The 26,833-nt window shown below is 43.6% G+C and overlaps 1 long non-coding RNA gene across 3 annotated transcripts in view; it reads left to right on the top strand.

Annotated features, from left to right (window-relative positions):
- LOC109283237 (uncharacterized) overlaps window positions 1-26,833 on the top strand; it is a 171,492-nt gene that overhangs the window by 5,408 nt on the left and 139,251 nt on the right. For all 3 annotated transcript variants that reach the window (XR_009464007.1, XR_009464006.1, XR_009464005.1), the window contains exon 2: window positions 14,362-14,467. This is a non-coding gene — a long non-coding RNA (uncharacterized LOC109283237). The remainder of the gene's footprint in view (window positions 1-14,361; window positions 14,468-26,833) is intronic.

Raw genomic sequence — 26,833 nt, 5'->3', positions numbered from 1 at the left:
TTTTTATGCTCCTGGGTACCCAAGGAAGAAGTACCTGGTGAGAGGGGAGCTCCTGGCTCCCCAGCTGTTGCTTCCATGGGCCTGGTTGTTATAGCTGGGGAGCAGAGAGCTTTTTCTCTGCGTAGCTGGGGTTTGAGGAATATTCCCAGGTCTGGCATGGCAGGCCATGTGATTTGGTAAAATCTCTCAGCCCCCAGTTGTGTGACTGCCTTAATGCCTGCTGGCAGCCTAAGAGCCATTGATGCCCAAAGCCTGTCGAAGTGAATGGAGTCACGGACTTCAGTAAGACCCAAGATTTCTTTCATAAAGGGTGATGCAATGCCACTGAATCCATGTTAATACAGAAGCATCTTTTTCAAGTGCCTTCTTAACATCTACTTGTGTTGATTCTCCTGGGCATGTTCTCATTCCTCTTGTGGGCTCATTTGCCTCTCATTTCATCTCTTGTGGCTGGAGATTGCATTCTTAAACTGATCTCTGCTTAATTGTTATAACACAATTCCTTTCCCAACGGGAGATTGAGGTGCAAATGGAAGAGAGGAACAGATCATGACAGCATCACTTCTTTTTTTTTTTTTTTCCTAAGAATTTCTGTGCAAGAGGTTTTGGAGTCAAGGTCTCAAGGGTGCTTTGTTCATACTTAATCAGACCCGAGTGGTCAGATGTTGGGAAGGGGATAAATGGTCTATGCTGTAGCTTTAGTATAGGTTTGAGTGCCCTTCGGGGGAATCGGTAGTTCTGAAGAAGGAATACTAGAAATATTGGAGAGAAGACTTTATCTAAATGGTATTTTACTATTGTTTTAAAGCCAAAACCCAGGGAGGGGATGAAGTGCAATTCTTAGAGTCCATAGACTTGTATTGAGACAGGCACCTACTTCCAGACTACTTAATACTGCTCTAAGAAACCCTATTTTGTGTGTTTGCAGCTCCTTGTTTGAGAACCTCTCTGCTGTTTTGATTTTGAAGGAACACGATCTGGTGCACATGGTTGGATTGCGTTTACATCAGTAATAATGATCACCCCAATCCCATTAACCTCTTCAAACATCTTTTGTAGGGCGCCTAATGTGGCACGTTTAACTTCCTTGTGTGTAAGACTTGCAATTATTTCTGAATTGTAAAGGCTTGCACGCAGCTCTGCCACCCAAGACACTGCAGCCTGATTCATTTGGAATGCTAGTCACGTGAACCTGATCTGAAGTTGTCTTGTGATTCAATTTTCTGTCTGTGTGTCCTGCTGTGTTTTCTGCTCGCTCCCCCTCTCTCTTGTTGGGCTGCGAGGATGGCATCTAATGCTGCGTTAGTGTGGTTTTTTTATTGAGCATTAGTGGTAACACATTGCTGGGAGAAATGCTTGTATGTTTAAGGACCTGCTTTCTTGAGGCTTCTGGGAGGGGAAAGCACCCTTTGTTCTGAGCCTGCCGGTCTCCCCTACTGGCTGGTGGCTGGGCAAATTCATGATCCCATCTCTTTCCAGCCCTAGTATGGTCAAGTTATGCCTCGGAGAATGTGAGTAATTGCAGTGAGGATACTTTTTGCTACAGTGGGTTTCCTTGAATACCCCATTCAATGACCACTGAAGCTCTTGTCCAGAATACATGTGCTTTGACTGAGTTTCTGGCCCTTTTGGCCCTTAGTTCTCAAGAAAGATTCTAGACGGCCAGCTTGCTGGCAAGATTTGCTCCTGGGAATAGCAAACTTTAAGTGAATATGGCAGAATAGTTGCAGATGGTGACTGTTAATTCTGTGCTGAAAACCTGGCTCTAATCATCCCAGGCTTTCAGCCTGGGGAGGAGAATGTACTTTGTTGCTTGTAGGTTCCATCAAAACACCTCGACTGCTGAAGTCTTGAATTGATACTAATCTTGCTGCAAGCCCAGTTAGCAGGCAGTGGACAGGCTGGATATGTAGGCATAGAACAAACAGTCTGTTGAATCATTTTGAGCAAATGATGATGTGCTCGTGGAACAACTGGAGACAGGAAATAAAGGGCTAAATTCCATCATTACTCTTGGATCTAAGGCAAACCACTTACATCAGTCAACAAAAGCAAAGTGCTTCAAGCTGAGAAACTCACGCATTTCTCTTATGTCCGGTTGAGGATTCTTCTCTCCTTTGAGTGCAAACCCGGCTGTGGTGCTACTTGGGTATTCACATTGTACACTCTCAATTCCTCCTTCTGGTTGTGCAGATTCTAGCGTAGTCTCTTCTGTCTCTAACAAAGGTTGTGCGGTCTTGATGCTGGTTTGGCCTGCTCTTTTTCTTGCTTTGCATGGTATCTTGAGTGTTGAGCGTATGACAATGAAATGTAGACTTCAGCCTTTAGATGCCTGCTCGTAGGGCTGCACTCGCACATTGCAATGTGCCCCAATGCTACCAGAGCTGACGTGTGCAATTTTTCTTTCACGAGCAGTAATTCTTTGAATCAAGTGAGGCTGCATACTTGAGTCTTTGCAGGATGAGAGAGTTGGGTAGCTTCCTTTCATGCTTTCTCCATACAGATATTTAAAGTAGTTTATGAGAGAAGTCTCTTACCTTGCCTATACAAATAGCAAGGTTTCTGCACCATGGTGAAGCTGCTGAGACATAGTAATTTCCACTTGAATGACCATGTCCGTGTTTAACACCCAATTTCTCTTCTGGCTCATGCTCTCCCATATTTTTTAATTATTTTTAGCAAAACAAAATACCACCCCGCACCCCATATTGTTTTAGCTTTCTTTAACAAAAAGCAATGTTTGATGTTTAACAGACAGAAACATGAATAGCTCTGGATGGCTTAACCTTCCCTAGTCTACTTGTCTTCTGTTACCAGGTCAGTAAATCTGGCTTTGTCACAGGCAGTAGAATGGGATTAAGTTCATGCAGTTTGACTTTCAGCCCCAGTGGGAGTTAAGAGGAGTTATAGGTGCCTGGGACCTCTGAAAATCAGGCAGGTGCTGCCTGTTTATATAAATACAATTTGAGAACAATGTGGTGGGTGCTAAGCAGCTCAGTAAAAAGCAAAATGTGATGACAAAAGTATTAACAAAAACCCCAAATCTCTGTTGTTTGGCATATGAGGAACTCCTCAGAAGTGCATCCTTTTCTTTTGTGTAAGGAAGAAACATGTATTAAAAATAGTGGATACTTCACAGCTTGAATACTAAAATGTCAGAGTCTGAGGCTCGTTCTTCTAACCAGAATGGTTGCAGCTCTGCATTAGCGCTTATCCTTTGTAATTAATTATTGTCACAACTGTACTATACACAGACCAGCTCTTTTTTGTGGGAGGTTTTTTACATGTGGGGAAATGAAAGGGAGAATCTGATGGAGAAACAGCCTTTCCTAGTAGGTCTCTCCAGTTACCTATCTGAAATATTATTGCTTTTAAAATTGCTCTGAAACTGGCATGCATGATCACACTTTTTATTTGGCTCCAAGTCTGAGCTTTGAAAGGATAGATTTGGAATATGTGTAACTATTAAGTAGCGGATTCCCTCTCCCCAGTAATCGTGAGTGTTTTATTTCTCTCCCCCTTCCATATAAATATGTTTGAAACTGCTCTGTCCTTTGACTTATTTCTTAAACGACAAGCAGTTTCCTTTTATTGTTGATTTCCATAGCTTCAAAATGATGAGAGAATTCTGACACCAGCTAAAAACTGGTTCTTTCTGTACTAGCGCGTGCCATTTCTTCCCTGATGTTTGCATTTTATCTATGCCCAAAATGTTCTCTTCTGGGCATATCATCTGCCAGAGGGCCTGAAACGATCATTTTGTCATTAGCACATTGTCCTTTTTAAATGGGTCCTTTTGAATCTTTCAGTAATCAGTCAGCCAATTGGAATTTCTTTTCTGATGTCTACCAATGACATGCTGACTTTTGTCAATACAAATGCACAGCTCGTGATGATTATCTCCTATCTCAGTTTAACCTTTCCTCTCTTTTTCTTTTCTTTTCTTTTCTTTTACAGGAAACTGCTTTATAATAATGGCTGCCTCTGCTATTTCTGTTATCTTGAGGGAAAGGGGATCTGGAGCACATAAGGGGGCCATGCTGAAATTTAAGAGAGAAGAGACTGGAAATATTCAGTGGCTTCAACACTGTCGCTGGGGAGTAAAGCATATGTTACACTTCTGATCCTTGCCCCGAGGAGATCTTTCAGTCCAATCCTAGACTAAAATGTGTGCAGGCTGACCTTGGTGTTTATCCAGACTCCCATGACTTTATTGGGATACCGGCTACAAACCTTTTGCTACAGGAGCGAGGCCTTGGCTTCAATGATCTGTGCAGATCCCAGCTGGTATTTCTATGCGGTAGCTAGTTCCCTTTTTATAATGACTACATTTGAATAACAGCCCTTAATGACTGTGATGCAAAACCATTGTTGAGGAAATAGGAATCTCCCACCTTGAAGTTGATGTACTTGTTATATTTAAATCTTGCATCCTGTGCTCAGAAATAGCAATTTAGAAATGACAGTTCAAGCAGAAGGAAATTCAGTAACCAGCACAGTGTTTTCCAGTAATATGGACACTTGGGAGGTCCGGGTTTAAATAGCCTGCCACATCACAGACTTCTTGTTTGATGCTTGGCAACATGTTTCGACCAGACTTCCCAAGGCAGGCAGCAGCACGTTTAGGCGTGCCACGCTGCTCTGCACACGCTCCCTCCCAACTCCTGCAATGATGCAACCAGGCTGCTGGGCTCTGTGGGACAGGGTCCATTAGCCTGCCTGTCTACCCACAGCACAACCATGGCTACACTGCTTCTGCTGTGAGAGTTGCACATGGAAAACCATGTGGTGGGTTCAACTAAACCACTATCCCACACATCAAATCTGCAGTAGCAGAGATGGATTTAGGGCATATCTGTGCTTCAGTGCCATATCTGTAAAATGGTAGTAATTGTGTACCTCATGGCAGCTCTGGAGACATGCTAGACTGCGAGATGCTCGGCTGCATTCAATGGCAGCAGGAGAAGCAGCCATCTTAACGAGATGGCCAGTAGTCCTTATGCGCACGCTCACAGACTTGACTGATGGAGTTTGACTAGTCCTTTAAATTCTTAAAAAATTTAAAGCCCTTTCCTAAACTCTTTCTCTTCCTATTTGTTTCCATTTATTCTGAAGTTTTCCCCTACCACCCACCTTACTGCTTCTGTAAATCTCTGGGGAATGATCTGCCGCATTTCAGTTGTTCTGCACTTTTTCCCTGAGGCTGGCCACTGATGTATTTGCTAGTTGCTGCCACAGACTTTGCAGTACTTAATAACCTTGCTTTTTTTTTCTCCTTTGGGCCATGCTGCATTTCTGACTTTGCAGGTTTATACAATTCACAAGAGTCTGAATTGCAGATTTGTTTTGCTCACTTGTCTTAATTTGGATGGTCAAATTCAATTGTTTTCTCTCCTTCCTTTCCTTGCCCTCCAGCCTATATCCTATGCTGTGCATTATGAACCAAACTCTGTCTCTCTGCCTCACACCCCCCTTTTATTTTCTGCAATGGAGTTGCAAGGTGATACCACAAAATTTGGCTTTCTGTGTGCACTGGGCTACTTCAGCAACCTCAGAAGCTTTATATAGAAGATCTTAATCATTTTTGATGGAAAAGATTAAATCTAGTCATGTGAAGAATGCAACATATAGCCTATTTTTTGTAATTCCTGGTATTGGCTATCATAAATTGAAACTTTAAAAGAACTTATTTTACAGTAGGAACAAATGGATATTTGTATTTCTTATGGAGAGCCAGGTCCTGAAAGAGTAAGTGAGGTGTGCTCTGAACAGGCCTTGCAGCTGAGGTGCCTCAGAGGATATAGCTGGAAGATCACCCAATTATGAACCATGGCTGAATTTAGGTATGAGATGGACATTGAGCTGCTCAAACTGACAACGTGAAGGCACTTCTGGGCATGCCCAGAAGCTGACCTTTAGGGTACTTGACTGGCAAAACTTGGCTTCAGTGGGGTTTTCAGTCTTGCAATTTTGGATTTAGGGCACCTGTATATTCTACCTAACAGTTGGATCCAAAAGGGGTACCTGAGGTGCCACTATGCACAACACCTAACATTAACTGCCTGGCACAAAATTCAAAACCCTGCTCCTTAAATTGTGCATTGGGAGAGCTAGACAAGAGAACTACCAGCATGGTGAGCAACGTACCATTCAGAGGGAATCAATAGAAACCCTGAAGGTAGGAGAATGTCTTCAGCCCTGGAAAAGGGCAGAATGTAAACTGTCTTGCTCAACGCTGCAGGGAGATGGAAAGCCTGCAACACTGTCTTTAAGGTAGGTGTATGTGTCCTTCCTTTTTCAAGGGTGAGCATAGCTCATGTTTTGTCTTAACTTCCCTTTCTACACCCCCAGGCACGAGCTCTTTTGTGCAGAGCAGAACAACTTCAATAGATGAGTCTCCAGTGTCCGAGGGAGCAGTCAGTCCACTAATTTTTGCATAGTCCAGAGGAACCGTGACCCTCTCCTAGGGGGTCCAACATATAAGCTGGTGATGATGTCATTTTTTTCATGGGAATGGCAGAGGTAGGCTTGAAACCCCTCAGGCTTCAAGCATTCGGGTACCTACTGAGTTCAGCTTTGAGGGTGAGGAAGGTTCTTAGCAAGGATTTCCAGCATCACAGTTGGATGTACAGGCTGCAGTTCAAATCGGGTCCTTCTGGCCCTAAATCCTGGTATGGATCTGGGCCTTAAACTACAGCAATGGGTGTCAACACATCACTTTAGGTTAGGTGGAAGAGACTAAGAGGAAGTTTAAAAGTAAAACACTTTCAAAGGGAATTTCTTTTAAAAATATTTTCAATATCACTGCTTGGAGAGCTGTTTAATTTGGTCTGTAACTTTATTTGGGTTAACTCTTCCTAGAAATATAACAACTGTTAAAAATGTGGCGAGGTGTGTATGTTTGGTTCAGACCCATCCTAGGAGTTAGGAAGTAATTGGATTTGTCTAGGCAGTTGTTAATAAAGTGCCCACCTATAAACACCGGGGACCAGTTGTATTTAATTGGGCTACAGCTGGTGCTGCTAGTGTCTCTCTTTCCCTTTGCTGGGCTAGTCTGGAGGAGGCTGAAGCTTGCTAACTGATTAGCTGTCTTGGCTCAGGTTGTGTTCCAGTTAATCATCTTTCATTTCCAGCCATTTCTTTGTGCTGGTAGAACTGTGAAGGAACGGCATAAAATTACGTTTTTGTGTACTGGAGAGAGGAACTGAGGTCTGAGCATCCAACCTGGGTGGTTTTGTCACGTGGCCAAACAGACTGGCCAGTGATAAGGACCTTGAAATCAACTTCCAGTCTAGGAAACCTTTCTCATGACAAGCTGTAAATCTGAAGAGAGATTATGATAGAGTTGCTGATGTGACCTCACTATATCAGCCTGAATGGAACTGCCAAAATATAATTAAAGATGCAGTTTATCTGTCTTCCAGACAGACCCCGGTTGTTCATGTCACTATCTTACGTTCTGCTTTCTCGGTGACAACTGATTTAATACCCCACTTGGGAAAAGCATTCACTTGTTATGTCCATGCTGAATTGGTGTTTGTTAGTGCCAAACTGATGAACAATAAAATGGTACCTGCATGTCATATAGTATTTGGTCAGTGTTCTATACGTTTGTCCCTAAATATTATTGGATGGGCCAGGAAATTGCTATTTATTAGCAAGAGGTGTTAATATAAGCATGTGTGGTATTCTTTTTGTTCAGACCTGTTGTGTTACCACAGCCTGACTAATGTAAGGCAAAAACATTGGTTCAAAGTTTGAGGTGCTTTATAAAGGCTGGATTTTGCTACTATTACTTGAATTGTACATATTTCTACACACTGGATGCATGAGTTTTAGCCAGTTCTGGAGTTATTGGCAGGCTAGACAAATACTTGAGACCAAAATTCAGAGGCAAGCTAAACACAACTGGGGATAGTGTGACACACAACTTCTTTCAGGTCCTTTCTTCGCTCTGGACCCTTACATTTACTTCCTGTACAAAGTTATAAAGTTTTTGCCACCTCTTGATTTGTTCCTTAAATTGTACTGATGGGGTTTGTTGTTAAGGCAATTGGAATACCATATTAAAGACGAAATTAATGAAAATGATTTGGGCAAAGGTGTTCCTTCCTTCTCTGGCAAGTAGTTTTTTAGATAAATTACCCATTTTAATCCTACTCTAAAGGTGTTCCTTTAAGTTGCAGTTCATTATATACTTGGTTGTCATACCAAATGCATGTTTTGCTGCAACTGTTTGGTGGACAGTTAAGATATGATCTGATGTTTGACAGGAGTTGTAACTTTGGCAGATAAATCATTCATATCATAACACGAGGTGGCACCCAGTGCCAGTAAAACCACTTTTGCTGTAGGCTCCACTGGCTGTTTGCACACGCTTTGCCTACTCAGCATGCAAGGAGTGGTTGACAAGGTTTTCTTCATCTTTGATGTAGGCTGAGAAGTGCCAGCCTATGCACTGGTACATTGATCGGCCCTAACCTCGCTGGCTGCTCCTCGCATCCTGTCATGTACTGTTCCCTCCCTATATAACTCCCAGTAAAGATGTCATACTTATTCTCTCTTTTGTTTTTTTACCTTGTCAAAAAATGATGCCTAGTTTTTAATTCAGTACCGCTATGTTCCAATTCTATCCATGTGGATGCCGGAGTTTTAATAAGCCAGTAGGGGGGAGAAGTTCAAGCAGCTTTTTGAACTTGCGTGAGGGTGAAAACTATTTTTGAATGTAATGTAATGAGACAAAAAGTACAAAATGTATAACTGCTTATTTATCAATGCTGACTTGCCCAACAGGATTCCAGAGCTGAGAATCTGTAGGGGAGAAGGTCCCCCCCCTTGGAGAACAATGTTGTCACTGCCTTAGGGCGTCCCCATCTCCAGTACTGTTATGATCGGTGTGCACACAAAGGGAAAGATAGTCTTTGATAGCATCCCCACCTCCCTTGCCACCCAACTTTTGTGTGAAGTCCCTCTCTAGCTGAGCCTGGTATAAAATACAGTTGGCTAATGTTAATATTTGCTATAGCAATGTGTGTAGTTCACCCCAGATATCTGAGTACTACTTGTCTTCTGCTGATGCATAATGACTGAGAACATAGATTGCATAATCCACTTTGTGCCCATAACTCCAATTAGATACAAAAGAAATTTGTATCCCTAAAGCAGTGGTTCTCAGGCTTTTCAGACTCAAAGCACCCCTTGATAGACTTGAGGCACCCTTTGAAAAATGCTAGCTCTTAATGTTCATTTTTTTTTTTTTTACTACACACAAATAATAGAGCAAGTATTCTGTTGCAAAGAACTCAGAAATATTAAAACTCAGGGTTTTTAGCACCTTGGGTCCCTATTTGAAAACTCTGGGTTTATCTTGTGCTAACTTTGTATGATATCCTGTGGCACCCTTGAAAGGCATGGCACCCTGGTTGAGAATTGCTATCCTAAATGCTTAAGATCGCAATTGAAACCAGGTACTGTGGGCAACGAAAAGCCAACCCTCTTAATAAAATAGCTGACCTTCTTCAGAAAGAGCCATAGTAAAAAACCTTGTAACAATGGGCTATAGAAGGTTCTTCCAGTAAATAGACTTTTATTGGCCCTGTCAAGCAATATGATTGATTATAGCATGTATACAGATTATGGCATGCTTTGGACGGGTGTCTATCTGCAGTCTTGTGAAATACCTTAAGGTTTTTTCCCCTTGGAAAGGTACTTGTAACATATTGGGGTCCCAGGGATGGCCGTGGTGCTCCCTGGTGGCTCTGTGACCGTGCCCATGCCCTGCTCTGCCCCTAGGGCACCCCCTCTGTCTCGTCTGCCATGCTTTGATGGTACTTATTAATATGGGGAGGTTGCCCATAGGCCTTTACTAGGCCTCAGCTCCACTGGTCCCAGGCCCCTGGCTGGGCTTCGGCAGCCAACTGTGTCTGGCAGGGCACCCCAAAGCCTTAAGGGGTGATTTTTATATGGCTCCAAATCCTTCCCTTTACCATGCCCCATACCTCAAAGGAGTTACAAGTATGTTGTCCCTCTGTTGGGGCTTCAGCCTCCTCTGCCTTTGCCCCTTTAATTTAGCTAGGCCTTCTAGCCTTGGCTCACTGAATTGGACCTGGCGTAGTGGCACTAGCTTTGTTTGTCCCTTCCAGTCACCAGGCTCCTGGTCCCTCTGTGGCTGCACCTGCCCCCGGCAGGGCTTAAGGCAGTCAAGTGCCTCCTGCACACTAATGAGGCCTCCGTGTCCCCTACAGCCTCATTCCAAGCCACTGGTCAAAACAACAACACGAGCCCCTGGGCTGTAACAAGTGACAACAGAGAAAGCAGTTTTCTGTCCCTTTAAGAAGGCAAATCTTTCTCCCCTTGTGTCAGTGTAGCATGGGCTCCTTGCGAGCTCCCCAAGCCTTGGCATTCCTACAGGCTGCAAGCCTGGTGGCTCTCCTGGACAGGAGCTCCCTCCCCTGTAGCAGCCAGGGAGAGACTCCCCTGCCTGGCCTAGCCTTGAGCTTGTATGCTCCCAGGCCCCTGCCTACATCCCGTCAGATGACTGCCTGGGCTGGCTGCTAATTGCATCATTGGCCCAGTTGCCCTGGCAACTGGCAGCTTGCCCCCTGCCTAGCCTGGCTGGGCTGCTTTTCCTCTTAAAGGAGAAGAGAGCCCCTCAGGCTCCCTGTTACAGTATTGTACTGGTTTTTGAAGCCAGTGTGGTTTGGAAATACAAAGTCATTGTACAGAATGGAAGGAAAAAATAGCCTCAAGAATGAGCATTTAACTTTTTAAGAAAAGTGAAAGTAATACTACTGAGCTGCTGTGTCTGAATCCTTACATGCTTCAGCAATGCAGGGTTTTTATAGGACATCAAGTGGATAAGCATGAAGTTATCGGTACAATTTGGCACATGGTGCTTTTTCATGAAACAAGAGAACAATTACTATTACAAGTGGGCATTTTGTATAAACCATTATTTTCTTGAAGACTCATCACCTATGGAAAAAAATACATGTATGGTTATAAAGTTGTCTGAGAGAGTTCTCCATAGAAGCCCTGATTAGCGGGCTAAAACACTTCTGTAAACTCTATCTGATAAAACCTTACTTCCAAATTCCCTGAAGTCTTTGGGGGGTTTCCATTGACTTCAGTGACCTTTAAATTAATCCACTCTAGTCTGAATTAAATCAATAAAAAAGAAGCCTTGGTTTAAAATGACCAATTCCAATCTTATTCTTTTATTTTACTTAAGCTCTCTTCCTAAAGTGGGGTTGATTCTCATTGGCCAATTAGTCATTAAGATGTATTAATTTGCCTTTACACTAAATTCAGTGCTACTTTCAGTAACCAGGAAGATAGATTGTCCCTCCACCCCCATTTAAATAGTTATATAGCTGAATTCTTAATTTTTCCATTTTATTATGCTGGAAAACAATAAATGATACTAGACTTTTTTTAACTCCATGTTTTCTGTCAAACTGCTTTTGGATGGAAATTGAAATTCAATTAAGAATGCAGAAAAACAGCAGTTTTAAAACTGATTAGTTAAATATGCTGGATATATATAAGAAACTTTCTTTTTGCATATATGACTGATTTATTTTATTATTATTTTTTTTGTGTGTGGATCAAAATATGGAAGTACTATCCAAAGTCTATGAATAAACTAATTGTTGCTGGACATGACTCAGTTTTAGAACTAGCCAATTCTAAATCTGGTTCATTTTTTGGAAAGGGTAAACAAGGTTTCTTGCATTTTCAGCTCCCAGTGGGTTTCTTCCATTTGAACAAACTACTTAGCAAAAGGAATTAAACTGAAGTAAGCAAAAACCTTTTCTACACCTATTGAGGAGGCTATAGCTGTCAGCATTTCTTTCATCACTTCAATAAACAGACTTTGGTTCCAGGTGTTTATGATCAGCACTCAGTCCAGTGGTTTGATGCTTTTTGGGGTTTTTTTAAGCTTTGAATGTTTGCATTTCACTTAAATGAACCTTTAAATAGATGCCTATAATTTTAATCCTTACTAAATCTTTAATTATGATCTACTCTAGTTCAGGCCTTAAAGCAACACATTTGACCTCTGATTTGTCGCCCTCCAGTGGCCAGGAGTATATAAGTAATTCCACTATCTTTGGGGCGTCTGTCCCTTTGTCTTACGTGCTTAAAGATGAGCAACTGCTCAAATGTGTTGTGTTGGGATAGTGATGGTTCCTATGTGAAACCACTTTTCTGGAAGTTGTCTTTAGGACACGTTGCAAGAGCAAAGAGTGTAGCACTACTTTTCTATGCATCCTCGAACTCGTGATGGCTAATTCTCTTGTGGGTCACTTGCAGAAACCTGGGATGAAAGAAACCTGAATAATTACAACTCTTCCCCCCCCCCTTTCTGTGTGTTTTGTAATTAAAACCTGTTGTTGTAACTCTTCTCTTCCTCCTCTTTTATTTCTATTATGGTGAAACTTCTGATGGAAGAAGGTGAAATCAACGGGGAATTTTCTGATTTACTTTTGAGAAGCTGGCAAACTACCTCAAAGGACACTTTCCCCCTCAGAAGGCTAAGGATAGAAGTTAATGCTTAATTCATTCTAACTTGGAGGACAGCCAGCTGAGCAGGGGGGTTCCATCAACATTTGCTATTCACTGTTCTCTAATTCAAGCTTCCCATTCCCTCTTATACCTTTCTTGGTCTCTTTAATGCCCAGTCAGGAAATCCTGAATTTTCTCGGTTTGCAGGTTGTTGTAAGGGAGGCAAATTGAGATTCCTATTCACTTTGGGCAGCTCTGGATTAAGATGCACCTCCATCCATACTTTTTTGTCCGTATGAAGGCAGCTTCACTCTGTCCCTGTCCTCCACTCTGCCCGCACACCTTCTTGGGCTTTAGCGCCAGTTCCTCAATGCCGAGCTACCCACGACAGCAACTTGCATATTCTAAATGTATATTTAGAGAGCCCATGAGCAGTAATGTTAATCTATGAAGATCCATATGAATTATGCACTCTATAATGGCAAGTAGAGAAAAATTGTATGTAAAAAGTAAATACCCATATCAATTGCATTATTCTCAGTAATGTGTCTTTAAGCCAGGTTTCCTTCCTGAAAAAGTCTGCATTGCCAATTATTTCTAGTTGTGCTGAAAACACTAAGTTGAGGCAGACTGTCAACAGTTAGAACATTTCCCATTTGGGCATCTTTCCTTAGCTCTGTCTTTGGATGCAGATACTTTTATGAATAGTTATTCATTCATATGCCGGAGGCCTACTCAATATTCATTTGTACGAACACAACACAATAAGCTAGTCCTTGCCCCAGAAAGCCTCCAGTTTCAATCTGGCGAAAAGCAAGATGTGAACACTGAGAGAACAAGACATCTTAACATAACTTGACAGGTTGGAAAATGACTTCCCGTAGTTTTAAGATGGAGTGCATGGGCTTGGAGGTGGGAGGGGGTTATATTCATTCTTTTGTCTTGTGCAGAATCCACGTTTGATCTTTCATTTGAGTACAGTATCTCCTGGAAGAGAAAGTGTCTCATTAAAACCAAAAATGATATATAGCATCTATTAATCAATGGGATGGAAATGCTTAACACCCTGAACCCAGTGTTTAAATGTGTCTCTTAGGGATCAATATTGTTTCCAAGTAACTAAAGCAAAATCAATACCAGACATAGACTTCATTTTGGTTACAAATCATTAGGTTCCAGTGTTTCTGAACTTTTAGAGTTTTTGTTTGTAGCTAAAATTGCCTTTTAAAGAGTAAACTTTACCCAAACAACCCCTCTAAATTATGCGGTTTAGATAAAGTGTGTGTTTCTCGCAAGGCTTCATTCATTAGAGTTACTCCTGTGGTTCTGCTGTGAAACGCTGCTCTGAATAAGGTGCCTGAAGCTTTCTGCCCCCAGCCTGCTCCTAAGACTATGTAAACACGAGCTCTAGCCCATGTACTTTGCTGGGCTTCTAGGTGAGGAGGGCAAAGGAGCGTAGCAGTAACTTTTCTGCCAGATGAGCACCAGAGGAACAGCTCTTTGTAGAGTGCCACAAGGATGTCCACTGGATGGGTGCTCCATTAGGGCATCCAGCTCTCTGCCTAGCTTATCTGGTGCAGAGAGCAGATGAAATCTGCAGCTGCTCTGTTTTTATTTTTACAGAAGCTAATAAGTATTAGGGAATGTGCACATATTGTTGCAATGGCACTGAAAAGCCATCCTGCCTTCTTCGTGGGATTCGGGGCAGCCATCAGAAGACAGCAAGAAATGCTGTCCTAGGCAGGGGCTTATCAGGAGAACTGAGACTGCCAGTCAAAGTGAGCAGTTACTTGCAGCACCACTGATGATGCCCTTATGCTTCCCATCCCCATGCTAACCTTTACTGTTGTGCAGATTGTCACATGGATAGCTCAGACCCCTCGTGGACCTGATGTTTGTCCCCTGACCTGATGGAGGCACCTCAGTTCCCTGAAGGAGAGGAGGAAAATCGGTGTGAAAGGTAAGGAAGAGACAAGCTGGAAGCAGTGATACGTTTTAATATCTCCTTCTGGCCACCTCTGATATCTCTGAACTGTTCAATTTTCCCTCCCCACTTTGGCTACATGACTATATCAGGGCTGTCTTCTGCGGGCTTGAGTAACACTGTGGGCCAGGGGTCAGGGAAAAGTCTTTGTGCATGTGCGAGTGCATATGAAGTGTGATCAGTGACCTGTATTCAGTCATCCCTCTCTGAAGTTACCTACATTTTGTGTGAATACTCTGGCCGGTGCTAGTGCACTCCTGATATTCTGCAACTTGGAATAGTTATTTCATTCAAAGCTGTTCTTTCTGTTCCAGCTGGTGGTATAAAAACAAAAAAGGACTGCTGGTCCTTGACTTTCACTGCTGTTGCATCTCAAAATATCCCCCACTGTACAAGCAAAGCCCTAGGTGGGTGGATAAGATCCTAAAATGGTAATGCAGAAAGTCAACATGCATTGTGTTATCCTGGAGTCCTGCATTCTTAGAATGTAATACAGAACTCTTCATGGGCTAGATGCATAGCAGCCTGACATGGAAGTAAAAGGGGGAAGGAGTTAAGGATGAGCCATACTTGCTCTTTTACAAATTCAAAAAGGAGAATTTTTCTAGCATAGCTGAAACTATACACACTTGTCTCATGCAGGCCAAGAAGAAAGAAGTAGTGCTTTTGTGGGTCATCTGTGCTATGTTGAAACATCACCCATTCATAGTCCTTTGTTAATTCTTCCACTCAGTCATTGCCCTAGAGTGCTAGCAACCATTCTTTAAAGAATCCCACATCTTGAACATTTGACCTGGATTGCGGATGCACACAAAATAATAGGTCCATTGCAAAACTGTATCATCATTAGCTATGACCTGTATGACATTCTTCCTACTTACTTTTAATAATTGCTCTTGGTTTTTTTTCCCCCATTAGCTGATACACACATAACTAAAGGCACTGCCATTTCATTTTATCCTGGCTAATTTTTCTTAAGTTGCCTTTTTGGTGGGTCACTTATTGTGTTTTGTCCAATTGGCTGTTCCCAAGGTAAAGAAAAACTGAAAATTCTGAAGCCAATATTTTAGGTTTTTTTTTCTTCAAAATTCAGTAGTGTCTGATGCAGACTCATACCATAAGTTGCAGATGAATCCTACAAGCTCTGCTTATAAATTTCTATCAGCTTTACATTTGAGTAGTGCATTGCCCTGGGACTGCAATGGTTTGCTTTGTACTGGGCGCATCGACATGTGCAATTAAGGCACGTGGATAAACTCCGGAGCTCATGAACTGGAGTTTATTGCTCCCGAGCACCACATCTTCACATGTGCTTGGGACTGCAGCATGTTGAGCTGTGTCGGAGTAGCCCAGGGGGTCAGCCTGCCAACCTGGGGTTGCTCCCCGTGGCTCAGAATGCTGTGGATGGGCTAGCTGAAGCACCCTCATGCTCCAGCCAACTGAAACTGTGTCTACACATGTGCTGTTGTGGAATTTTTTTACTTGTACGTACAATGCTCTATCCTGCTGCAGAGTAAATTTAGTGTAGTTTACTCCAGCCTAATAGGGGCACGCCTATAGATGCACAACGTTTAGTGTGCAACTAATTCAACTACTGTGCAGTAAAGTCTTGTTCGGATGTGCCCAGTCTGGATTAGATTTCTTTTAGTAGACCTCTGAGCAATCCAGAAGACCCCACAGCTGTCACCATGCTGATCTGTTAAGTGGGCTGATGTATTACATGTGCAATTAAAATGCTAGAGCAAAGCCAGACGTAGTCCTGTCAAAGTAAAAGGGACTTTCAGCTCTGAATGGAATGGAACTTTGACAAATCTGCTGAAAGTTACGAAGAGGAAGAGAGTCTGCAGGAAGAAAGAGACGAGCCAAATAGGCTGTGATTGGAGCTGAATGAATATAGATATAAAGTATTTGAGGATGTTCTTGCAAATAAAACCTGCTGATTTGATTTGCTGATATCTCATACCATTTTAATCACTTTTTTGTGAACATCTGGTTGAGCTAATTCTTATTCACCAGAACAAAACACAGAAGACAAAAGCTTCATGAGTACTTGCATATATTTCACACCAGAAGTACTCTTCCAGCCCTTCTGAAAAGGTCTTTTTATTTCCTTGGCACAAAAGATCATCAAACAATTATCCACAGCAAGCTTTAAAATCACAACCTGTTTGTAGATAATTCACAAGAGGGGGAAAAAATGAATTCCAGCATTCAAAATGCCACTTATCCAAAGAAGGAATAGAAATAATAACATACAATATAGTGAACTAAGTCATATGAGATAAAAGGGTGAATGCTTCTGGCAACCAATATGTGAAACCAAACTATGGCCTAAGTAAGATGATGATTTTCCATATAACTATTTAACTTAATTATATTTGTAAATGTTGTATAAGAACCTGAGGGAGAGATTCTGAACATAAAAAGAGGTAATATGATCCAATAAGATGTAACAAATTTGACTAAGTAAAACAATGTGTGGAATGTAAGGAAGCAGGACACCAGCTTGTTAAGATTCAGATAATTCTTTGGTCAGCTGTTCCTCCAGATTTTTTTACTTTGTTTCTTTCTTTTTTCACACTCCTCCATTGAAGGGAGTAGAAGTTACCCATGATAGTCTGAAGTTGGGTGGAAAACAGGCCAGGTAGTACCTCATAGACCAAGTTAGTCTACAAGGCGCCACCCTGCCCTGCCTTTGTCCATTAAATAAGTATTGCAGAAAGTCAAGTAACAAGCTGATGCCTTATTCTAATTTAGCATCACAGTCAATGTCAATTTTAGTCACTAATCAACTTTGTCGCCTCCATATAATTTGCTAAGAACTATTTACACTCAAATCCCCTGACATACTAAATTGAATCATTGGCTGCCACTAAATGAAAATAGAGATAACTCTGTTTTTTCTCTCACAAAATAATGAAAGTGCTTTTTCTTTTATGAACCATTGTTCCTCAGATCAAAGGCAGCCTAGGTTTTTTGCAGGCGGCTACTTCTAACTCTTTCAAGTCCTTCTTTTTATCACATTTAATGAGTGAAATGACATAAAGTCATTTCTTTTAATATGAACCAGTTGAGCTGCTACTGGACTAATAGTTAGAAATGACCTAAAGAAGGATCAGCTGGGGGGAAAATATACCTTGTGTGGCTTTTCAATATATGGAGTATACCAGCATTTGGTATATGACTATTTATGAAGCCCCTTTCATGTTCAATGGGTTCTAAAGATTTTGTATGGCATATGGGCCTGGGCAACTGGTGCCTCCTTAGTCAGGTCCTTTCCCCCCCCCCCCCCCCCCCCCCCCAACAAGTCAGTGACTGGCCGCTGGGGGACCCCACCCTCAATCTCACTGATGGGGAGGAGGATCCCCCTGCAGCCAATCTGTGAAGCGGCCGCGGTGCTCCCGGAAGCAGCCGTGGCACTCCCACTCCCTGTCCAGTGCTTGCGGGGGGGTACTGATGCACCCAACTACCCCCGCTGCCCCTCACCTAAGCTGCAAGCACAGCTTGTCAGGGGGTGCGCTGGTGCTCTCAGAGGTTCACATACACCACATATGCGTCGCCACTGCATATGGGTAAGGCAGTGCAAGATTCTCTTGCTTTTCTACCTGAATGGTTGGCAGACACAGCTTGAAGAGGCAAAGTCTGTCACTCAGGCCCCTGAGATGATATTTCCATCAAGCAACAGGTATAATTGCTTGATGAACACTGTTGCAACAAGTGATCTGTTTTATGTTCACAGGGAAAGCTATCCATCAGGAAAAAAGTACCCTTGCTCTGCTAGCACTTCTCAGCAAGGGGAGCTGGAGAGCTGCTTGGTAGGGGCTGTCATCCTCCCCTTGCCTTCAACTATGCTACTAATGAGAAATGAACTCTAAGCTCACCATGAGCTCTCCCTGGGTGAAGGAGCTTGTCCTCTGCCCCTTTTGCAGACTAGGAAAAACCTGTGGGAATGGTGGGGGGGTCGGAGACTCCTATCATGTGCAGGCCAGTCAAGTGAAGCTGCTGAACAGCTCCTGAAAGCTGGTTGGCGGAAGGAGGTGCTCTCATGACATCTTCTGCTGAGGCACCCTGGGGTGCAGAGTTCAGCGTAAGTCAGAGAATCTCCTTGCAGGAAGGGGCTGGGGACAGACTGGAGCATCTGGCCAAACACTGTCACCCTGTAAATAACATGCCACACTTATAAATTAAAATATGACACAAATAAACTGCCAAGATATTATCCATTTAACAAGTAACATCCTTGATGCTGGATCACCATTTTTGTAGCTTGTTATTGGGTGATGCATTGTTTGTGTGGCAGTTTACAATTTATTGCTCCTGATGAAGAATGTTTTCTATTTGAAAGCTTGTCTAATCTTATGCCAATGACATAGTTGGTCCAATAAAAGATATCACCCTAAGAAATCCTTGTCTCTTGCTCCATTAACACATTAATTGCACTTTAAATGTAGCATCTGCTAGGGGCCTTATAGGATCAACATCTTTCATTGCACTAACCATGATGTATCCTCTCTCACTGCTAGCTCCATATCCATTTCAGAATAAGGGTAAAAGTTCTTATCCTCCCTGATTTAGTCCACCCTGAAGTTTTTCCCGCATACCTGTATGAGTTGGCAGTGTCATGTTTTTCCCTGTCTCTCACCCGAGAGCTATATCAGCAAAATCCCTTGGGCATATGCATCATCCAGGCAAAAATCCTTTGTCAAGCAGAAGTTAGGGTAATCTGCACCTTGCAGACTAACCAAAGCAAAGATGTTTAGCATAAGATTTTGTGAACCCAAGCTCCGTTTGTCAGATGCCTTTTTTTGTCAGCATAAGATGTTCCATTTGGGAACAATTTAAGCTCTTCTGGCAAAAAAAGCCTTAACTCTGCTTGGACTTGTTTGTAGCTAGATTGTCTTCAAAGGGTTTGCCAAAGCTATAGCCTTCCCTCCTGCTTCCTACCTAATCTTTGTTCTCTGCAAGCCCAATGACATTTCTTCTGTGAAAAGTCAGAAGTAATTCTGTGCTACAAGGGAAAACTTGCTGGGTGGGTGCTTTGTTGAACTGGGGCTGTTGTCTAGTACCTTGTAGGACTGAGTCCTTAGCTTTCACTGCCCACTCTTCTAATTGAAGCTCTTTTCCTGTGTCTCCATAGGCATGAATTTTTGGCGTCGTAATTCTTGTCTGTCAAACCTCTTTGCTATCTACTAGGGGTGTGCGAAGCAGGCTCTCTTTGATTCGGATTCGGTCTGAATCGGGGACAGTGATTTGATTAGTTGATTCAGCTTGCTGCCACTGATTCAATTCATCTGAATCTGAAGATTTGATACTGATTTGGAGAATCAGTGATTCAGAAATGGCTTTAAAAGTTTTTTCTACATACCTTGAGGTAGCAGTGTGGCTTGTGAACGTTGTGATGCTAGGGCGGATGGAGCATCCCGCAGGAGTCTGAGGGCCTCTTCATGTGCTTGGTGGTGAACCCAGAACTTCTGGTCCTCTTCCAGGTCAGCCAGGGAGCATGTGGGTGGGGGGGGGGCCCTCCCCCTGCCCCCCTGGCTTGGCAATTGGCCACAGGGGGACCCTGGGTACCTCCCCCTGACCCAGGAGGCACCAGTTGCTGAGCCAGGGGAGTGGTGGGGGGGAGGGGCCCAGGGCACTCCTCAGCGGACCTGGAAGTGGACCAGAAGTGCTTCGGGTCTTCTGGGTCTGCTGCTCAGCATGCTGGGGAGCCCCCCCCCCCCCCCGTGCTTTTGTGGGATGCTCCATCCACCCCAGCATTGCGGCATTCATGAGCCATCTGCTACCTAGAGGTATGTAGGAAAAAACATTTAAAGCTGTCTCTATGTATGAATCTCTGAATTGATTTGGAGGGTTCTGATTTGATTCAGAGAGATTAAAGGGTCCTCTGGTTCAATTCAGATTCAGAGATTCAACCACCAAATTGGTCTGAATCTCCGCTGAATCAAATCAAATCGGGGACCAAAGCTTCACACAGCCCTACTATCTACATATTTTCTCACACTTGCTTCCCCCCCCCAGTTCCTGTACTTTTATGCTATACTCTCTTTTTTGCTCCTTTGACCTACCTCAAACTGTGTTTAACAATACCAAGTCTTATAGAATTTTCTCCCTCTTAAAGGCTAGGGACAGACATTCAAAAAGCCTGAGCCTGAATTGATTCAATCTTTGTTAGTTAGTTTGCCTAGGATGAATGGGTTTGTAACCACACAGATATCCCCTCTGGACTGAAAAAATGCTGGCACATGTCTGCAGTGGCTCAGGTTAGAAGCTGAGGGGTGCTAGAGCAGCCCTCACTTCCTTTCCAAAGTCCTGAGCTGAAGGGGGTGTGGCCAGGCCCTGGCAGGATGCTCTGATTGGAGAGGCCCCTCCCCCCTTGATACCAGAGCATTTATCAGCTCTGTTTTCAGCATTTAGTGCCCCATCAGAAAACCAAGCCTCTGTTATTAGTTCAAGCTCTTCTTAAACAACTTGTTCCTAGGAGGGAGGGGAGGGACATTACCAGCTACCTGTTGATTAGCTCTAGAAAGACCTAAGCTGACGTTGTCCTGTCTGCCTTATACAGACACCTCTCAGCATTAGCTAGCATACCACATGCTGGCTATGGCCCATGTTATGGGAGGGAGGGAAGGGGGATCCATGCTTGAGCTGCAAGTGGCTCAGGGGGCAGAGTGGGGAGGGACAGGGGAAGCCAGGCAGACACTGCTGTGCCTGCGAGTCTCTGTTGGAGCTCCAGCAAGGGAGAAGAGGGGAGGGGCCAGCCCAGCTTTCTGGAGCAGAGAGTCCTGCCTGGCCCAGAGAACATGCTGGGATTCTGGAGGAACTTGAATTTAACTTAAGCCAGGAAAGGGGGCTGGGACAGACATTGCATAAACCAGTTTGACCCAAATCAGTTAAACTCGGTTGAATGTAGTATCAGACTTATCTCAGACTGGTTTCAGCCATTTTCAAACTGGTTTATGTGCACTGAATGTCTGTTTTGTTACAAGTTTTTAAACCAGTTTCTGATTGCACAAACTGGTTTATGTGTAATGTCTGTCCCTAGCCAAATGTCTGTCTTGTTTCTTTCAACACCCCCCCCCCCCCCCGGTTTATCGGTAATGTCCTTTTTCTTTCTTTTGCCTCGTTTGTAATGTAAATTGCATGGAACAGTGAGTGCCTTCCTCTGTCTCCTCCAGAATATCAGGAAAAGTTTAAAGCAACATAAGAGTGGGATCATGTCACCCTTGCTCACGGTGCAGGACACGAGATCCATGATACTCCAGGACTTTTGCACGTGCTTCTCTTCATGCACTGAGCATGTTCTCTACTCCATTCTGAGTACAGCTGTGTATGTGAGGATGCCTTTGTAGACCTGGGGTTTGGGTTGTAGCCGTGTTGGTCTAAGGACATAGGCAGACAAGGTTCCTTGGGTGAATTTGATATCTTTTATCTTTGTAGACTTGGGGTTTCATTTGTTTACTTTCCCATTGGGATTGCTACTAATCACCCTTGTGTGTTAATAAAGAAGTTGCAGCAGTCCAATAAAGGGTTTTTGGTGTTATTGTCACAACAAGCAACTACAGTGCGCTTTCAGGAGTTTAACTTTTTTTTTTTTTTTTTTTTAAACAATGCTAACATCTTCTGGGGCCAAGGTTGATATCATCCAGTCGATAACAATTTTTTTTTCTTTTTCTTTTCATTTCATTGTGCAGACTTAGATGTAGCTCATCAGCATGTGCACTCCTCACTGTCTAGAGATTTAGTTTTGACACTTCTTTGTACTTGTAATATTGAACATACATTGTGATTTAGCTTTGTTTAAAGGGCCAGTACAGTACACCTTGAAGTGGAATTCAAGGAATAGGTGACAAGTAGCTGACAATAAATCACTACAGATTTCATATTGCACTTCAAGCAGAAAGAAATTATTCAAAAACATTTATTCATTGTGTTGTCTTTGAGCCAAAAGGTACTTATTAACTAGGACATGCTGCAAGTTAAGAGTTCTTTTTGCTGTCAATAGCTGTCATACAAGATGCATTCATTCTCTTACAGGCAGTTATCCACAGGAATGTTAGGCCTATCACAACTCTACGCTTGCATTATTGTGTGCGAAAATAAGTCGGGGCTCCCCATAAAATAACAAGCATCATATTTAATACTTATCGGTTTCATGACCCGATGATGCAAACGCCAAATTAAAAAGTTTAAGTCGTTTTGCCTGGAATGGAAAGTAAATATCTTGTCAAAGCAGGATTCTGTCTCTCAGAATCGAATAGATGCACATGACAGAGAAAAGTTTTACCTTTTAAACCCTTCCAACATCCAGATCTAATTTACCAAAGCACCCTAGGGCTTGATTCTGGTTTTTATTTCAAAGTGGATTAAGATGAAAGCCTCGTGGAACAAGCTGTATATTATTTTTCCTTAATCATACTTTCCTGATCTGGTGAATTTTAATACTTGCAGCCATTGATCTGTGAGGTTGGAATCTGAAAGTGCCTGTGTGCGTGGTCAAATTTCAGCTGACAGGGTCTTTGCAGCTTTCGTCTGAGTTTACATTCCAGCTTTTCTGAAATCTGATATCAGCTTTGATCAGAATTGGCTGGAAGCAAGTAAGTCAAATGAAAGGTGAAAAAGGGATTAACTTCTTCCCTACTATCTCTTTTCTCTGGATGTTTCTGTATCATTTTAAGATTGGGGATTATTTTACCTTCCCCTGATACCATAGTGAGGGACAGAAAACATGCATATTTCCCTACCCCAATTGACTTTTACTTGCAATGTAGGAAAAGCCAGAGACTTACAAAAAATCAGCAGAATCTTTCCCTTTTCAGACGGTTCCTGCTAAATCAACCGAAACTGGGGATTAACCTATTTTAAAAGCACTTACCAGCAAGATAAAGGGAGGATTTAAGAAGGAAAGATCACCTTGAATCTTACAGGAAACGAGTTAGTGCCTAAAACATACATTTGAAGCAGTGGTAATGGAGCAAGTGAACGGCTGTGTCCTAAGACTGTCTGAAATGGTAGAAAGACAAGAATCTGTAAGCAGAATGTGGGAAGTGGCAGGGTTCCCTAGGGACGGGAAAGGTCCTATTGTTTCCAGCCCCTTTAAAACTTCCACTGGGAAGGACCTGAATAGGAAGTATCTCTCAGATTTCAGCATTTTATATGTTGGGCTGCCAATATCTATGACTAGGAAGAGAGTAAACTTGACTTCCTTTTAACGTTTATTTTATTGCTGCTGGTGTTAGATGGTCAGAGGTCACCTCTTCACTACTGCCTATGGCACTGTAATTGCGCTGCATCTGCTTAAGCAGCAATGCCTAGTAGGGCTGTGCAAAGCTTTGGATGGTGTTTTGATTTGGAGGAGATTTGGCCCAATTTGATGGCCGAATCTCCAAATCCGAATCGAATCAAGCGACCAGTTTAAAGGTCTGAATTGATTCAAAGCTGTCCGAATCACTGGAAAAGATTCAGAGAGCTTTGATTCAGGCAGTCTCCAGTGGCTGCAGCAGTGAGCTGCAGCCAGACTCGGAGCTGGTAAGTACTGGGGGTGGGGGAGGGGACTATGGGGGGGGACCCCTGCTAGCCTGCCCCGTGGCTGCCCCCCATCCCCAGCTCCCAGTGCCTTAAAGAAAAGCCCTGGTGCTCACCAGGTGCTGCTGGGTGTGGGGGGGGGTGATCCCTGCTACCTCCCACTGCCCCACACTGCATGGGGGGCTCTGCCACAACCCCCCCTTGCTCCCCCAGCCCCTCCCATGGGTGCCGTACCCGGGCCAGCTCTGGCTCTTCAAGAAAAAAAAAACCGAGAAAAGCCCCAGGACTCGCCGCTCCTGCAGTGGTCTTGGGGCTTCAGGGGGCTCGTGAAGAGCCCCCCATGTGGCGTGGGGCAGTGGGGGGTAGCGGGGATCGCCCCTCGTCAGCAGGAACAGAGAGTGTGGGACTTTTCTTGGTTTTTCTTTTTTCTTAAAGGGCCGGAGCTGGCCTGGGCGGGGCACCTGTCGGGGGGCTGGGGGAGTGAGGGGAGGGGCTGGGGGCTCATGCAGCGCTCCCCATGCATTGGAGGGCAGCAGGGATCACCCCCTGCCTGGCAGCACCCGGTAACCCGGGGCTTTTTTTTTTCCCCCAAAGAGCCAGGAGCTGGGGTGGGGGGGCAGCCATTGCCGGGCTCTAGGGGGAGGGGCCTGGCTGACTCGGAGATTCGGCAGCAGCCAGATCTCTGAATCGGATTCGGCCAAATCGATTCAGGACAGTGATTCAAATCACTGAATCGAATAGCTGTCTCTCGAATCGGCGAAATCTGAATCCGAAGCGAATACTAGCCGCTTTGCGCAGGCCTAATGTCTAGATTAGGGGTGGGCAAAATGTGACCCACGGGCTGGATTTAGCCTGCCAGGCCATTCTATCCAGCCCACGGGGCCCCTAAAAAATGTAGAAAATGAATATTTATCTGCCCCTGGCTGCCTGTCATGCAGCCCTCAATAGCTTGCCAAAACTCAGTAAGCAGCCCTTCGCCCAAAATAATAATTGCCCATCCCTGGTCTAGATGGTGGTGAGTACAAGCATGATGGCAAGGATCATGTGCCATCATCTCGTGGCGGAGGTCTCCCATGTCATCTTGCTGTTTGAAAGTTGTGTATTCCTGGAGGGAGTTCAGCTGAGATGTCGTGTGGTTGTTGTCCTGCCCTGTTTGCTTGGAGCGGTTCCCTGTGACTCCAGCGTCACACAGCGGGTTTGCCCTCCACGTAACTCAGCAGTTTGGCTCACCACTGCTTCTCCTACCTTCACCTTTTTGTGGCTCTGGTTTTCGGGGTTTTTAACTCCCAGGGAGCCACTCCCTCCCTTGTCTAAACAGTCAAAAGACTCTCAGACTTTGCCCACCCCTGCTTTATACTCTTTCTGCATGTCCTTTCACAGCATTTGGTAAAGTGAACTCTGATTCATGAAAGCTTGCGCTCGCTAATGTATATCTCAGTTAGTCTATAAAGGTGCAAATCTACCTTGCCACTGTAGCATGTGCTTACCTACCTGTTCTAGCCTATTCTAGTTAGCATGGATAGCAAACACTGGGAAACATGGGACTATGGCTTTAGCTTATGTTAGCAACCAGAGCCCATATTCCGGGTTCCCAGAGGGTTTGTACTCTGGTTACTAGCATATGCTAGAGTCTGTGCTAGTTAGATGATGCAGGCATATGCTACGCTTACAGCATTATTTTGCTGTGTAGACATAACCTTTAATGAAATCTGTGGGCCATAATCTTTCCAACCGTGACTTCATTCTCAGTGGGAGAACAGGAGATCCTACTGTGAGCTGAGCTGAGCAATAATATTAATTTAAATTAAAAAAAGTGTGCCTCTAAAATCCCTGTTTTTTAAATAATAATTTGAAGACTACTGTTAGGCTTAGTCAGTCTCAAAGCAATGTTTCTACAGATTGCTTTTCTGATTAGTGTGGAGGGGAGGTAAGGATGGAGACAAATCCTCCACATTCAGGTAGCCTGTTTTCTCTTTTCCTGGTGAAGTGGAGAAGATTGAAGACCAATTTGGCAGGAAGATGTTTTTTCTTGCTAAGAACAGACAAGCAAGAGAAGGGTCTGACTCTCTATCAAGCTATGGCTGCATTTCGAGCACAGCCTTTCAAACTTCAATTTTCTGTGGAATAACTCAGAGGAGACTTGAGATTCTTTGTATCTAGAAGAAATATCCTATTTAGGTGCTGCCTTCCTTCTCTTGAAGATTTAGGGAGGGCTTACTCTGCAGTCATTGCCACAGCCAGCTTTGAACTAAGCCCATCTTTGAAGTAGAGTAAATTAGCCAAGCTCTGAGCTGTTTCTGGTACCCGAACTAGCAAGGTCCATTTACACTTATGCCCTAGTTACGGTACTATTTGTCCTGTAGGCAAGGTCCTTTATTCTGTCCCAGTAAAGCTCTGCCCTCGATGGCGCCTTTCATTCAAGAGTGTCAAAACACGTCCCAAGCACTGCAATGATACAGAACCCCCACGAGGAAGGCAAATGCTTGTGTAGCAAGCAAGGGAAAAGTGACAACTGCTCTGGGCTTTTCTTGAGCTGTTAATGGAAACAAGGGGTAGAACAGAAATGGAGTGTGTGTGTGTGTGTGCATGCGTGTGAACCATTCAATTAATGTAGCTGTGATTTATAATGGTTTTGGTTTTCCATTCTGTATCTTACATCTATTGATTTTTTTTTTTTTTTTTTTTTTTCCCCTCCCCCTTGTAAATATTTGTATTACCATAACTCCTAGAGACACCGATCGAGATCCAGTCCCTCCTGTGTTAGGCAGTGCACAAATGCAAGGTGAAAGGACCTTTTCCAGAGGTTTTCAATTTGAA

The sequence above is a fragment of the Alligator mississippiensis genome, chromosome 8 (genome assembly GCF_030867095.1).
Source record: "Alligator mississippiensis isolate rAllMis1 chromosome 8, rAllMis1, whole genome shotgun sequence".
In the NCBI taxonomy this organism is placed as follows: Eukaryota; Metazoa; Chordata; order Crocodylia; family Alligatoridae; genus Alligator; species Alligator mississippiensis.
The sequence above is the reverse complement of the archived record's forward strand: the minus strand, read 5'-3'. Positions and strand labels throughout refer to the sequence as shown.